The sequence below is a fragment of the Rattus rattus genome, chromosome 5 (genome assembly GCF_011064425.1).
Source record: "Rattus rattus isolate New Zealand chromosome 5, Rrattus_CSIRO_v1, whole genome shotgun sequence".
Lineage (NCBI taxonomy): Eukaryota > Metazoa > Chordata > Mammalia > Rodentia > Muridae > Rattus > Rattus rattus.
In genome coordinates, this window is record NC_046158.1 from 96,180,368 (window position 1) to 96,197,115 (window position 16,748).

Here is a 16,748-nt window from a genome sequence, read left to right on the forward strand (position 1 = left end):
ACCCACTTACAACCCAGATTAAGTTGCTGCTCTCTACACAGGGGATCCCTTCATCACCCAAGTACAAATATGAGTTTTCACAAGCAAGTAAGTCAGATTCTTTTCAATGTCTTCACTGGGAAACACTGTTTTCAAGGTCCTGTACTGCCATTCATTCTTCCAGGAAAATCTCATATGACATAAAAGGGGGTGGTCTCTAGAGTGGAGATTGTGCTGGATGGGCCTGCTCTTGTGTTCTCACTGCCTGCAACAACTTTCAAAGACAGGACTTATCACCATAACTGTTAACCATGAGGAAGCCAATACGTAAAAACTGAAAGTCCCCATGCCTCCCCGAGTCAGACTATCACAGGGTACTAATGTGAGGCTGGGCCTTCTGGCTACTCTAGGTCAGCTTCATGAAGGCCAATGGCAGGCTGAGGTGTAATTGAAAAGGTGCCAATTTCAGAGATTGTTACCCAGGATCCCATATGATGGAGACCACATAGCAAGAGGAAAAGTCTACCTCTTCCGGTGCCACAGAAAGACAAACCCAGCACATTTTCAAATCCTGAGATCACAGACTTGACTGTAAATTTTGCAAGATTTGGCGGTTATCAGAGGGAGTCCAGAAAGCTCAGACTCATTAGGACTAGGGAAATCAAATGAAGACATATAAGGCAGCTAGACTGTTGGGTGGCAATGGTTCAAACAATCCCTCTGCCTCCTGCTGAGTAGCTAAGACCATAAGCACATGCCACCATGCCCATATAAATGTTTTCTGGTTTTATTTAAATTCATGAACATATTTACATACACTACTTGCAACTCATTCCTCAGAGGTTCTGGAACTATCTGGAAACAGAACCTCCCATTTTATACATAAAGAAGATCTTGGTCATCCTTGGAAGGTAAAGGCAAAGTAGATGAACGACCATGATCTTTCAGTTCTGCATCATGGATTCAGGGATATCATTAGTTGTGTACAGATGTGGTAGCCATGGGGGCTGGACATCCCTGAATGGAACTGGAGTGTTTGGGTTTACCCTTTTAATGACCCTAAGGAAATTCATTCAGCATGTGGGCAGAATGGCCAGGGGACTGAATGAAAGAGGGAGGGCACACATCGTTCATCCTGCACACTGAGGACCTGGGTTTCCTTCTTTACCAGAAGGAATCCAAGGTTCCATTGACTCAATTTGACTTTTTCATGTCAAAATATTCTTACATTTGGTTTCAGCTGTGAAAGCTGACTTAAAGGAATTGCTTTCTCGTAAGTCAGCCCAGGAATCATACACGTCTTATATATACTCATGTGATCGGCTCCCTGAAGCAGATCTTTGATGGGAAAAACTTAAATTTAAACATAAGAAGTAAAGGGGCAGCAGTGAATTCTGCTACCAAAAACCAAAGAAAGTAGATATCATGAGCAGGAAGACAGTAAACCACGGGCAGGTCTCGTGAGGGCAAAGCCTTCACCAGGACTAACTTTGTCCTAGCCACCACACACTTTAAATAGTAACATTAACCGTCTTGCTTTTAGGATCTTTCCGTCTTTACTATGAAACTGATATTTTAATTTTTTGATATTTCCCAGAAGACAAAAAAGTAAAAAGCAGAGAGAAAAGAAACCAAGGTAGCTAAGAAAACAGTCAACTCAAAGATACTAAACTCATTTCACCGAGAAATCAGAGCTCAGATTTAAATCCCGGAGCTGACTACAATTTCAGCCTTGGTTGTGTGAGGTGGACCTAGTGGTAACACCTATACCGCTAACATATAAAAAGATGATGCACATAAAGGGAAGTAGAAATCAGAGTCCCATCAGGAGACAGAAATAACACAACAGCATGACCAAAGGTTTACAGCAAGCAATTCTTAAATATTCCCGAGTAGTTACTGCTACATGGGAATAAAAGACAACTGTGAAGATTACTCTAGGTCTGCAGAGAACTTGAGGAACAAGCTTGACCTCCTCTATGGTGGAGATTCACCTGGAGAAGATGAGTTTGTGGCTGAAGACAATGGGGAAATTGCCCAGGGTTGACCACCAGGCAATAGAACATCAGTGAACAAGAAAGGCTTTCCTCTCCTGCTGCCAGGATACCACATCAGGGAGCCACTGCCTGGCCTGCCTGGATCGATGTGCACCCATAGGCACCCATGTGCTCCTGGTCACAGCACATCTCAGAAGCAAGAGACAAAAACCACCCAGGGCTACCAATGTCTGTTGTACATAATTAAGTGAGAAAACACTCCAGCAACAAGAAAAGGGGTCTCTGGGGAGACTTGAAGCAGGGTTTTGATCAGTTGGCAAGTGGCTCAGAAGAGGCCTCACTGCTATCTCCACCACCGCCACTTGGTTACTACAGACTCCTGACACCGAAATGGAATGTGCAGGTGTAGCCAAGACCTGTGCCCCACCCCCACCCAGCCTCTGACTTTTCCCCTATCTTCTAAACCTGTAGATGGGCACAGACAGTTTGGAACGTAGTAACGGGTGCCCACAGAAGGCAGAGATCTGATCCCCCTTACTAAGCTAACCTGTACTCAAGGAGAGCATCCACGATAGGGTGAGTCATGAGGCAATGGGTTCTCCCAAAGCAGAGGCTGTGTACACAATGTTGTTTTCAATCACAGACTCTGAAAGGCATTACCCAAAAGAAACATCAGCTAAAATAAAATCCATTCTCTGACTTCCACCTTCCTGGAGTGCTCCTGTGTCTGCTGCAAATAACACAGAAAAACAAACAAATGAACAAAAACAACTTCCAAGCATCATTCCTAAACACAGTAACAGAACTCACCTTTCACCTAGAGGAATTTGAATCAGATAGATGCTTCAAACTGGGAAAGAGCCATGGCTTGACAGCGTCCAAGACAAGCTGCAAATATTTTTTTAAAAATCTGATGCTATCTGACATCTGTCTCCAGCACTGTCCAGTTTGTATACTGAAGGTAAACTGGAATAACCCCTTAGATACTTTTCCGTCCCCAGATCACATCAGGAAGAGGGTCTGTGCCCTAACTTGAGATAAAGGTGACCGAGGATTATAGGTTGAAGACCCTGAGGGTCTGATATTTCCAGTCTCAGAATGTGGCAAAGAATAGTCCTGGCAAGAGTTTCAAGAATCCTTAGTGGGAAGCTGTCTCAGACCATGTGGGAGCTAACAAGAACCCATCATTATTGGATAAGGAGTCCAAGGACCAGAATAACCAAGGGATGATGACATTCTGAAATAAAGCAATGGGTTTGTGTCCAGGAATTTCATTTGAGGAAGAAAACAAGGGACCTCCAATTTGGCTGTCTGATTGGCAGGGAAAGGGGAGCATACTTGAACTAGTATATGTAGCTGAGCTCTGGGAGGGCTGGACTATAGCCCTTTCCATCAGCAGCTTTTGTGCTCCTTCCAATTTCTTCTGAATGAGCACTGCCTAACTTTTTTGCCTCCAAATTGTCCCTCCTCAAACCAGGACATACTTTCCTTATTCAGAGTAATGCTACCATGTAGTTGACAAGACCTGTGGTCAGATGGCTAGAAGAGTTGGTCTTTAAGATTTGGCGGAGTGTTCTAGAATCTCAAAGCTCTACAGTAGGATGGAGTGAATTTTCAGAGTCTGTACCTTATACTTAAACATGAGCATATCTAATCCAGACATCTGATCCTTCACCTGAGGTTTCCTGGGCCCAGTGTGGTTGTGGAAATAAACTAAGAACCAGCTAAAAAGTGGATCTGACGTTCCCTACACCCCTCACCTAGGCCGCAGTTACCTTAGCAAAGTCTTCAGAGATGTATGTCTAGAAGGAGTGGTGTGTGTGTGTGTGTGTGTGTGTGTGTGTGTGTGTGTGTGTGTGTGTGTTCTGCAGCCAAGAAGCCATAAAAAATATTTCCAATGGATAGAAGATAGCGCAGGGTTAGGGAAAGAGCCAAGCTTTGTACTAAGATCATAGTCTTAGAAAAAGTTTCTTCCCCAAATGCATCCAGATTCCATTTCATCTGGTCTGTCCCAATTCCTTGTATATTAACAATAGGGACAGCATTAGCAGATTAGAAAATGAATGGACAAATTCTAAAAGAAAAATTTGTGTCACTCTGCAGTGCCCATACTTATGGGGATGGGTATTGATTGTCAACTTGACCGGGCCTAGAATCACCTAGGACAATCCTCTAGGCAGATCCGTAAGGAAGCATCTGGACTGGGGTAACTGAGCTGTGAAGACCCACCCTAACTGAGTAGCACCATCCTCTGGGCTGGGGCCTTGAATGGAATAAGAATGAGAAAGTGGGTTAAACACTGGCATCCATCTCTCCCTGCTTCTTTGCAGTAGATGTAGTATGACCGGCTGCATCAGGATTCTGCACTCATGACTTCCACACCCACACCCTGAGGAACTGTACCCCAGATGTGTGAGCCAAAATAAACCTCCCTCCCTTAAGTTGCTTTTCCTGGATAGTTTCATCACAGCAACCAGTAAGTGATTAAAAACTAAAGCTAGGTTTTTTTTATCTGTTGCAACATTTTTATTCATTTCATTTCTCTGTCTTTTTCTGCAGTAAAGTCCCGCTCTGTAGCTGTGTCTCTGTCCTCTAACCTGTCCCAGAACTCACAGAGATCAGACTGCCTCTGCTTCCGGCCCACTGGGATAGAGGCCATGAGACACTATGGAAGGATTTATTTTGGATTATAGTTTTATGGAGCACAGTCCATGACAATGCAGAAGGCATCTGCATGGTTTTTCTTTGCTTTTCAACTACCGTACAAAGTTAACAGATCTCACCATGGTGTTTCCATGATTGCTCAGTTCTTATTTGTCTCCCACCACCACCTCCACTCCCTGATCCCCAACTCTGAAACATAAAGTCATGACTTCTGTAAGAAAATGGCTGGGACTGGGCACTATGTTAAACCAGGTAGCTTTTTAAGAATGAGATTTTACTTTGAAACAAAGAGAAAACTAAAATTTTGTTTCTTTGTTATGGAGGTGGTTTGTTTTCACTGTTGATTTCTTTAAGTCAAGGTCACCTCTTTATTTTTTTTTTAATCTTTTTTTTTTTTTTTTTTTTTTTTTTGGAGCTTGGGACCAACCCAGGGCCTTATGCTTCCTAAACAAGCGCTCTACCACTGAGCTAAATCCCCAACCCCTATTTTTTTATTTTTGACATTATGAAATAATTATAATATTTCTCCTTTGTCTTTCTTTCCTCTAAAACCATATGCCAAACACCCTTCCTTGGCTTCCTTCAAATCCATGGCCTCTTTTTTAACTAATTATTATTGTATGCCTATATGCATACAATATTATTACACACACACACACACACACACACACACACACACACACACCTAAACACAACCTGTTCAGTGGGAGTAATGCTCCCTATGTGTGTGTTTTCAGGGCTGACCATTTGGCAAAGGACAACCAATTCATAGTCTATCAGCCCAGCATAGGAAACAGGCTGGAAACTGTTCTACCCTCTCTCGATCTCAGCAAAGCTGCCTTTCAACTTCTTTGAAACATGCCGGTATTTGTCCAATAGAAGAAGTATACCCCGCCTACACTGTGTTCAAATCCTCCTCCTGCCCACTCTCCCTTTGCCCCTGCCTCGCTCAAGACTTTGGACTCATAACAGCACTGACACCGGCTGGACCTGGCTGCTCACATAAATCCATGGAGCTGGCTCCAGAGACTGAGGTCCTGGAAAAATGAAAGAGGTCAAAGATAGCTAATGAGAAAGAAGGGATGGCGACAAGTCTGGCTCCCTGCAGCCAAGTTGAACTTAATCCCGGGTGGAACTGAAGGGATGGGCTCCCGAAGAAAGCAGATGCCAGCTACGGCTGTTTTCTCTTCTGATCTGCACTTGAGGACACTTTAGAGAATTCTGCTTGGGCTTAGGCTGTGGAAAAGTAAAGGCCATCGCAGGTTCTGAAGCGATGGATTGGAAGCGGTGTCTAAGCTGAGCAGTAGCTCACCGAGGCTCTGGTGGTTCACAATGGCGATCGGCTCCAGCTGCACGCTCACCTGGAAAACTTTAAAAATGTCATTCTTAGAATTAATTGGCTTAGATGTCCTAGGAAGTCCAGCACTACCAGGTAAGTATACTAAGGAGTTGATTGGCAACTGCGAGTTAGAAAGAGACAGTCTAGAGCAGTGGTTTTCAACCTCCTGATGCTTCGACCCTTAATACAGTTCCTCATATTGTGGTGACCCCCAGCCATAAAATATTTCATTAGTACAAAACTGTAGTTTCGTTACCGTTATAAGTTGTAATAAAAACATCAGATATCTGGTAGGATAGCTGATAGCTACAGGTCTAGATTCATGATTCTGGGTTATTAGCCCACATGGGAATCTTGGACGAAAAGAGTGCTGTGTACAGGAGATGGTTGCCCCTCCCTCTCCGAAGGGAGATCTTTGTCAGAACTGAGAATTTGCTTCTCTCTCAAGCTCCTAGTGATATGGCCAGTGCTGTCAGAGTGATGAAGCCAGGGAGCATCCCAGGGCTGCTGGGGCAGGGGTTGGAGACCTGCTCTGGGCTGTGTGGTGGTCCATGGCTCTCCATTCAGTGATGCCTGAGCTATGCACAGCCTCGGGATGTGACTGTGAGAGTCCTCAGCATAGGGACAGTGTGTGTCGCTTCTCCTTGTCTCACTCAGCTAAACGGCAGCAGTTTTTGCTTCAGATTCCAAACGTCTGTTGATTGGCACTTTTGATTCAAATCAATGCTCTCTAGACAACCTTTGTGAGCTCAGTCTCTCCTGATTTGGGAACTTTTGACATCCCATTCCTAAACGCTTTCTGGGTTTCTCCGATCTTGGCTAGGCTTCCCTTCTATGTACAAACTTCCATCCTATATTGTTCAGCCAACTTGCTTCTCCGCCAGCATCTGAACAGGAGACTGCAGGCTGTCATCATGGAAAGAAACATAAGGTCAGCGTTAAGTTACTACACAGACTGTGGTGAATTCCAGCAAAATTACACGCTATGAGAATCCGACTCCTGCCGTCATATGGTTCTTGCTGAGATAGGCTCCATGTGGAATGGCCGTTTAAGAAACAGAATGTTCCTTTCAGAACACTTAGCCATTCCTTCCTCAAAGAAGCCTCAAGTACACAACTCCCAAGCTATTTAGATAGGACCCCAACATCACTAGCTCAAGACAGTCAGCACATGCTTGAAGTAAACAACATAGTTTCAAGAAAAAATTAGTCACAATGATGTAACGGGATAGAATGAAATCCAGCCAGGGCTTAGGTCACAGAGTCAGGCCAGATAAACTGTGGTTCTGGCTGAAAGGGCTGCAGAGCCCATCTACAAGCTGCAGCACCAGGGTGACAGCTAAGTTGGACACCTTCCCCAAACTGGCCCAACGGACCTATTTTTAATTTGTTAGCCCTAAGCTAAGAAAGCACTGAGAATAGATGTTAATGATTTTCTGTCATTGTTGAAATCCTTACTTTAGTGAGAAAACCAAAGGTCCAATGAAGCACAGAGCCGTTTCCCATGACCCCGTCCTGTTCAGCTCAGCCTGTGAGGACAGCCTTGTTTGGGGGGCTCTGAACGGGACTTGGTTAATTCATTCATGACGTCCATCTTTGCCAGGCTCTGTCCAGGCAGACGTGTCCATGTGTCTTCATCCTCAGACAACTCAACACAAAGACTAGAGGAAAATTTGCCAGGGCTGGTTGAGATCGAGTCCTTTAGATAGGGGGGGGTGGATCTGGTGGCCGCAATCCCAACCACGTGACTGCGTGTGTGATGAAAGCAGGAGGATACTAAGTCCAACCCTAGCCTGAGCTACAGAGTAAGTTTAAGGCCACCACATGCAACTTTTTTTTTTTTTTTGGTTCTTTTTTTCGGAGCTGGGGACCGAACCCAGGGCCTTGCGCTTCCTAGGCAAGCACTCTACCACTGAGCTAAATCCCCAACCCCCACCACATGCAACTTTAAAATAAAAGTGGAGGAGAGCTGAAGACATTGCTCAGCGGAAAGGCCCCATGTCCAACCTTCTAGAACAAAACATACTAAAAATAAACAGGGACTAGCCATGTAGCCTGATGGGTGAGCAAGGTCCTGGGTTCGATTCCCAGGACCACAAGATAAATAAACAATGAACAAATGATTGGCCTTTGGTGCACCTGGCAGTCATCGGTCCCCATGGTCAACAGGCAAGAATGAAGAAAAGTATGGTAATTACACTGCTCTTGACTTTGGAGAATTAAGTTTGAGTGAGAAATATACTTTGCCACGGAAGTATTGGGGGTTATTTTGTTTTGTTTAAATCCTGCAGACAAAAACCCAAGGCTCTGACTCTGTGTAGGTCACAGTCTCCCTGGGAAGTTGGTTGAATAACAAAACATTCCCCTCAGTCTCTTGTACACATATGTGTGTTTTACCCACATGTATGTCTGTGCATCATGTACATGCAGTACCAGAGGAAGTGCCATGTGGGTGCTGGGAATTGAACTCCAATCCTCTGTAAGAGCAGCCAGTGCTCTTAACCACTGAGCCATCCCTCCAGGACTCCCCTCACTCTCTTATCCGCAAAACACCGGGGCAGGTATAGCAGGAAGGGAAAAAGATGTCAGAGGATGTGGGCAGGGGGGCTTCAGACCCTGAGTGGCAGTTGGTATTCTGCAGGTCTTATTATGTATCTGCTACTGTTCTGAGAATCTTCTATATGTTTATCAATTCTCACAATTACACTATAAAATGATTGCTCACAGCAGCCTCGATTTGAAGGGGAAACATGCAGAAAAGCCGCAGCGCCTCCTCAGGATCACGCAGCAGGCAGCGGTGCGGTCAGTGAAACGAGGCGAGTCTGTGCAAAGGGCCTCAGGGCCTCGGTAGCCTACCTAGCTCTCCCTGTGGCTCCAGTGTGCCACGTGACAGCATGAACCATGTGCGACATCGCAGGAGCTTTGGGCTGGGAAATCCTGAGTCCTGGCCCTCCCTATGGTACAAGATTGGCTAAATTATTTAATCCCTTGTGTTGCAATGCCTTATTTATTAAAAGGTTCTAGCAGTGTCTTTCCAAATTATTGGAGACGCTAAAGGAAAAAATAGCATTTATCTGGAATTTCTTGCAAGGTAATAGCAACTTTGTTTCAGGCCCTGGAAGTTCAAGGAAGTTCAACCGAGAAGTTGACAGGCCATCCACATCCTGCACAGAGCTGTGAAGAGTAGTTCTGCTACATCCGTGCTCAGAGGTGGACGCCAGACATTTTCTTAGTCTTCAGAGGTTCTGGTTAACACAGAACAGCTCGCTTTGAAACACTGAAAAATGCTGCAGCCATGAATCAGACCAATGGGCAGCCTGTAGAAAGATTGGAGAGCCACAAACTGAGGGTGAAGGAAGCCTCCTTTAAGAATAGAAGCCTCACCAGAGACTGAACAACCATTAAACACTGTAGAGGAGGAGACGGTTCCCTCACAAGCATGCGTGCATTTACAGTGTGCAAAAGGGAGGGGCTGCCTAGCATTTTCATGTAACTCAGAACTAAAAGCAACTACATTGAAATCCTAAACCCGTGCCAAGCACCCTGCTCCTGTTGGAACAGTTAAAGGGATGAAGAACTAAGAGGCCACCCCAGGCTCCTCTGACAAGCTTGGTTCCCTTCATCTGCTTTCTCAGTACCTCATAAGACTGCACTAACAGTTCTGAACCTTTCCAAACAGCCTTGGGGTGCTTCCTTAAGCTCTACACAGTTGAAATCAATACAGAACCCATGCTTTTTGCTGAAGAGCTGGCACAGAGTTTTCATCAGGATTCTATAAAGTCTGTACATAGACCTAATAATACATATTGTAAGAACTATGTTCTCAGGCAGGCATAGTGGCTCGAGCCTGTAAGCACAATGCTTGAGAGGCTGAGGCAGGAGGATAGACAGTTTCAAGTTCAAGGCCAACCTGGGCTACATATTGAGTTCTAGCCCAGCCTGGGTTCTAAATTCAAATTCCACCTTTACAAGGTGGTATGAGGGGGGTGAGCCTTGTTCTCTACAGTATGGTGGTCCAAATCAGTCTATGATCATCAATAGAAAATAAGTTAAGATCTCAACGGTTTTCAATATAAACTTTACCTGTCTGAAGCAGACAAATTTGGAGCCGGCTGCTGAATTAATTGCTTAAAGAAAGCAGCATGCAATGCACACGCCGATAGGAAAAACTGCATTCTGCTCAGGTGTCCTCCCAGCATTTCCTGGCTCACGCATGCTAGCACGAGGGTTGGTAGCTCCCTCCGTGCCTCCATTCCTTCTAAGCACATCATTTAGTGCCTAATGATAGGAACGTGAACCATCAGAAGTACAGTGTTGTCTCTGAGGTCCGGGGAATGATCCACCATGGCCATACTTTTAGTTTTGAAGGGTTTTATTGTTAAACCAAAGTCAAAGAATAACTAGCACACAGCAGATATACAGACAGGTAGATAGTAAACACCACCACACAGCAGATATACAGACAGGTAGATAGTAAACACCACCAAAGCTGGTGACCAAAACAACCAGCAGAGGTTGGTTATGGAAGCCCCTTTCAAGCAGACAGCTGAAAGTCAAAGTGGAGAGTTTAGGGCAGAGCAGGCTGTCCCCTCGGGTGAGGCTTCCAAGTGAAGGGACAGAAAGCAACAGCAGAGGTGGCATCATCCAGGGCACTCACAGCAACCAGCAGACACAGACTGGGGAAGTCAAGGCAGTCACTGTGGCTCCGGCTTCTCTTTATATCATGAGATGGGTAATAGTAAGCACTGTGGGACTCAGTTTGCCCGATGGCTGTTCCTGAGGACATGATGCTTTTATTTTGGAGCTCATTTGCTCTTCCCCCAACCCCTGCAATCAGTCAATGAGGCAGCCCATTCCCAGACCAGTCTCGAAGGTCACTGCTGCCAACGTGCTTGAGTCTGAAGTGGGAGGGATAGGCAATCTGGCTTTCAAAGCCAGCTTCTCAGTGAGCTCAATACATGACAATTTGTCAACATAGTCTACATTTCAGGTACAGTGAAAAGACAAGATTTAGAATTGGGCAGAAGATGCAACTGAGACTCACAGTCAGTCAGTCCCGCTTCCAGCATCTCTGAATTCAGCTTCCTCGGCCCAAAGTACAGGATGTAATGATGCCAATCATGCAGGGCTGTCCTGCTCATGAATGAAAAACTGTGCTCAACGTGCCTGTGATGTTCCAAGGATACAGGGGAAGCATGTGTCGAGGATAAATTAGGAAAGAATGCTCTTCACTTCTGGGAAATTCCTGAGAACAGGCTGAGACGAAAAGACTTTTGAGCAAAGCAGATGGTCCAGTGCTGAACCACCTTCCTCCAAAGAGAGCTGAGGACAACTGAGCCACCTCTGTGTACAAGAAAATGCCTGCCGCTTCATCTGTAAGAACTCACCATTCCTCAAAGCTCTCCCAGCTTCCCTGAAACTAGAGAAGACAAAATGGTTCATGAATTCAGAGCCATGCCGTGGATTCCCAACTATCTGAATATTTATATGCCACAGACCAACATCACCTCAGTAAGATCACCATGGTGCCACAGACACACAGTAGGGATATTTGGAGGTTTGCAGGGCTGAGGATGTAGCCCAGTGGTACTTGCCTAGCATGTGTGAGGACCTAGGTTCAATTCACAGAGATTTTCCAAAGAATTTAAGGCTTGAGATGGAGTGTTTTAAGTTGTTGAATGTTGACACGAGTTGTTGCTGCTGCTGCTGCTACTGTTTTAAATAGCTAGCATAAGACAGGAAGTTATCAACAGTTTGTACACTAGAACAAAGGCAAAGGATGTATAATGGCAAGATCCAGGGAACATAACACAGCAGAGAACAGTAAAAGCCTACTCTTACTTTAGCCCTTTCAGTTTGATGCCACCTGGAGACCTTGTTCAGCCAGCAAGACCCCACATCTCAGCATTGTAACTACCAAGATCAGATGAGGACCAAAGTCTCAAAAGAATGTCCCCTTGGGGATACGGCAGATTCAACCATAGCATCACCTTTAAGCTTCCAATGTAGCGTTAATGAGCCATTTGAGTCATGCAAGCATTTCAGTGTGGGATGTGTGGGACGCAGTGGCCAGCGAAGCAATGCACTGTCTACCTTCTGCCTTTCTTCCCGACGCTGCTTTTGCCCTAGGCCTACCATGTTAGTTACTCTTCTGTGGCTGCGATAAAACCATGACCAAGGCAACTTACAGAAAGAAGGGTTTATTCTGGCTTGTGGTTCCAGAGGATCAGAGTCCAACATTGCAGGGTAGAGGCAGCAGGCACAGTGGCAGAAGCAGGGAGCTGCGATGGTGTGGGGCTTTCACTCTCAAAGCTCACCTTCAGTGTCATAATCCCTCCTGCAAAGCCATGGCTCCTGAAACTCCCCCAGACAGTGCCACCAACTATGGGCCAAAAATTCAAACATCTAAGGCTCTGGGGGACATTTCTCACTCAAACCACCACCCCCACTGCGATCCTCTAGTGGTCACGGGAGTGACCTGAAGACCAGCTGTCCTGGCTCCCCTTTGGAGCAGCCATGTTCATGTAGAACTCTCACCCAGACTGAAGGCCTATTAGAGTCTAGATGTGAGATACCAATCCCGGACCCCCGCAGGCCTGGCCACCCGCCAATGGTACTGTTTGAGATAGTTTACAGAGAACCCCTCTGTGCTGTGGTCTAACCGAAGGTGGTGATGTTTCGCTGTATGATTAGCTTCCAGGTTAACAGGCTGACCCCATTTCCTGTCTTGCCTCTGCTCCCTACTCTGTCGAGATGTAAAAAGATGAAGATTCCCAGACACATGCTGCCCCTACTGTGGCACCACCATGTCCTTCTCTGACATGGGCTGGACTGTCACACTCTCAAACCATGAGCCAAATAAGCCCCCCCCCTTTGGTTTCTGAGCCAGGTAATCTCGGCAATAAGCAAGTCTCTATTGCAAGGATCAAGGGCTCTTTAACCCCACAGACCTTCGCAGCCATTGGTCAGCTGCTAGGCTACGCTCTGACACAGATAGTAATGTGTGCTTTTGCATGTGTTCCCAAAGGCCAAATATTGTGCCAGTTTCATATTCAGTTCATTGTAACTTACCCTGACTCTTCTGGTTCACTGGCGATTTTATTTAAACATTTTACTTTTTTTGTTAATTTGTTGACTTTTTATTTTTAAGATAATATAATTACATCATTTCCCCTTCAAACCCTACCTTGTACCTCCCCTTGCTCTCTTTCAATTTCATGGCCTCTTTTTTTTTTCACTATTATTACTGGTGTGTGTGTGTGTGTGTGTGTGTGTGTGTGTGTGTGTGTGTGTGTGTTGTTTTAATGTCATAATGGTAAGGTTCCTGGTGTAAAGCAGCCAGAATCTAACCAGGGCCTGGTTTTACAGCCCACAGAGTAAACACCAGGCACTTGGCTCCCAAGGCCATCCTCTCAAACAACTGACACTTTCTCTTTACAGTTAATGAGCTAAGTTTTCCCCCAAGCTATTCTTCATTCATGCCCATATACAGACTAAACTGCAAGCACTGACGCCACCTTCACTATCTCTGCCCAAGAGAAAAAAACCCTGTCAGAGAACGGCCTGCTCTAGAGCCGAGGAGATTCCCTCCCCACTCTACTTCTCCCCTCCCAGACTCGTGTCTGTTTGTCCAACACTTAAGGCATTTGGTTCCCAGAAATCCACCACTGCCTCCCGCCTGATCCTCCTTACACCCATTACAGTTCCCTCTCCTCGTGTGTCCCAATCATGTGCCTCAGGTTCTGTCCCTTCCGCTGCATTATCTGCCATTTGCCGTTTGCCGCAAACGATCAACAGGACTGTGAGGCTCTAATGACGAAAGCACACGTCGTTATTGTCAGGCTCCTGCCAAAGCAGGCCACTGCAAGAGGCAGCCTCCCATTTTTATCACCAGGTAGGAATAAGTAAGTGGGTGGACGCATGGCTTCAATTACTACCTGCTTCGTGACTGCTAAATTGGGGGGAAATGAGAAAAGGGCTTAGACAGGAAAGGTGATGTGTGACTTTGTCCTCCCAGCTTCAGTAGAATGTGCTACTGGACACAGAACTGGACTCCCCAGAATGCAGCAGAGCCAGCCTCAGTCAGACTCACTGACAAAGCACTGGATCCAAGTGAAGAGGGTGGGGCTTTTAAGTCACTTTGTTTGCTAATGCACAGTTCATAGCTCACAAAGTGTGGCGTTTCTGGTTTTTTGTTTTGTCTTTTTTCTTTTTTCCAGGAGCTATTCCACATGTTTGAATGCATTTTTGCTTGGGTTTGAGATTCTGTAGCCAGCTAGTTGAGAGAAACATGCCCTGCTTCTAACAAAGTCATCGTAAAAACAGCCCAAATTCCCAAACTGGGGTTAGAGAGGCATCTCAGCTGCCAGGATCAAAATTAGGGTCCCCAGCACCGAGTTAATGTCAGGTGGGCATGGCAGGGAGAGCGCTTTGGAAACTGAGAAAGGGGGGGTCTCTGGAGCAAAGTGGCTAGTTTATCCAATTGGGTGGAGATGTGGGTCCAAGTGTTCAATTGAAAGACTCTGCCTCAATGCATCTGCCCTGTCCCTTACATAAGCACACAACACATTCCTACTCACAGGCGAACACACACGTGAGCGTGCATATACACACACACACACTTTTCAAAACTCAGTAGTAGCATTCCCAACTTTTGACCTTTGCTGAGAACATTTGATGGATCTATATGGGCCAATCAGACTCAAGAGCGACTTCAGCATTAGCCTAGTGTGTAGGGGAGATGGGACTGTGCTCCAGGGTAGCCCAAGCTCCTGACCCGACAGTAACTTACCTGCTGCTTTCCTCATGCCTTTCTCTGGCTGCCATGAAGCGCAAATGCTACTGCGGTCATGAAGCCCACACACACTGACTTTCAGCTGCCGCACCTCTCTGGGATTTTGGAGGAGAGCAACTCCTTGGCGGGCTATAGCAAGCAGCTGCAGGAAGCAGAATGACATCACCTCCCCCAACACCAAGAAGTCTCTACAGGGTCAGGCATGGATCAGCCATTTTTTGGACAGAACACACACAAACAATCTATCTCTTTCCTCCCTGGAAACTGAGCTCACAGCTTAAGGAAGTCAGCTCTTCAGATGCCAGGTGACGTCAGAGTGAGTATCCCAGTGCTTAGACACACTGCAGGTGCTTCATTCATGGGACGCCATGTATCCCTACCAGATGGCGGCATGGGAGACAGACACTCGGCTCTGGACCTAATTTCATTTAAAGTTATAAGGCCTTTGGGGGACAGACTCACCCATTTTTTTGGACTGAATTCTAGAGATGTTGGGCCAATCATAATGGGAGAGATACCAGGGTAGGGTGGGGATAGAGAAGAGCTTCTCATGAGATTTCTCTACAAATAAGATTTCCTGGCAATAGCTTCTCACTTCTATCATCAACTCTCAGTCTGGGCTATGGAAAATCCTGCATCGTCAGTCAGACATGGGAATGGAATGAAAGTTAAAGATAAATTGTTTTTGCCCCCTACAAGAAGAGGAGAGGTCTATAGGATAGAAGCGAAATCACACCACGTTTTAATGCCATGGAAAAGGAATTCTTCCTTCATAAGTATTGCTAAACTCACCATAACTCATTCTTTGGACATGAATCTTAGAGACCCAAATTAATTGTGTATAAAGACCATTACAAGTATATTTAAAATATTCATACTTTTGAATTTCTGACAATTACTTGGAATATTGCTTTATTGTGTGTGAATGTCAAAGACAAACATGCCAAAAAGTTTATAAACACTAAGAAATGTGTCCCTTTTTCCCCCCTGTGTATTTCTAAAGTGTATCATTGTACCTAAATAGGTCTAATTTCAAAAAAGTAAAGAAAATGTGTTTTGCCATTGTAGCTGCTGATACAGTTAACGTGACTGTACCCTGCCTTTCTCATGACAAACACCAGACATAAATTAAGTTAGTGGGTTTAATCAAATGCACCCAAAGTTTCCAGAAACCCAAGTTTCACTTGTTCATGATTTTGTCATTTGAATTTCCAAGGTTAGGCTCTTTCTGTGTCCAAAGGTAGCCACCTATCTGCTGACGGCAGCTCGTGTCAGGGACAATGGTGTGTCTCCTCAAAAAAGACGTACCCTCCAAATCTTGAATTCCACAGCATGAAGCTGACTGAATAAAATGGTGTCTCTAGCAGCTGTCAAAGTCTGCTTGATGCAGAATTAGGGAGGAAGAGAGCTAAGAATTCCGCATCTTCAGCCTTCTTATGGGTACCCTGACTACTCTGACAGTGCCAGGACCACGAAGCCCTCCTCCTGCCCCTCAGCGATTAAGCAGCTCCTTCCAAGTTCACCACCACAGTCTCTTCTCCTGAAACAGCAGCCAGGCTTCCTATCCTCGCTTTCCCACCACTGAGACAAGACCCTTCCACCCCAGAAATTCTCACAGCTTCTGCTTACAGAAGGGTTCTAAGCAACTATTGTGAACAGGGCATGGGCTTTAGAGGCAGCCAGAGTTCAATCCCAGTTCTGAAACTACATGCTGGAGACCTTGGGAAAGTAACTAAACCTTTCTGAAATTCAGTTCCTCTTGTTTGAGTTTATGATAAAGCAACAGAGTTGTTATAAGGATTTGGTCATGATGCCTTGTTGAGGGCAGAGCTATTTATGTAGCTTGTGTAGTCTGCTGACCGCACAGAGCTCTCACTGTGTCCCTTCGCATTCTTCCCACAGTGTTTGGCGAGCAGCAGGCTGCGGCGTGCAGATAGAACTATCCTCCTTATCTTCCTTGCCTCTCTCAGAGCCT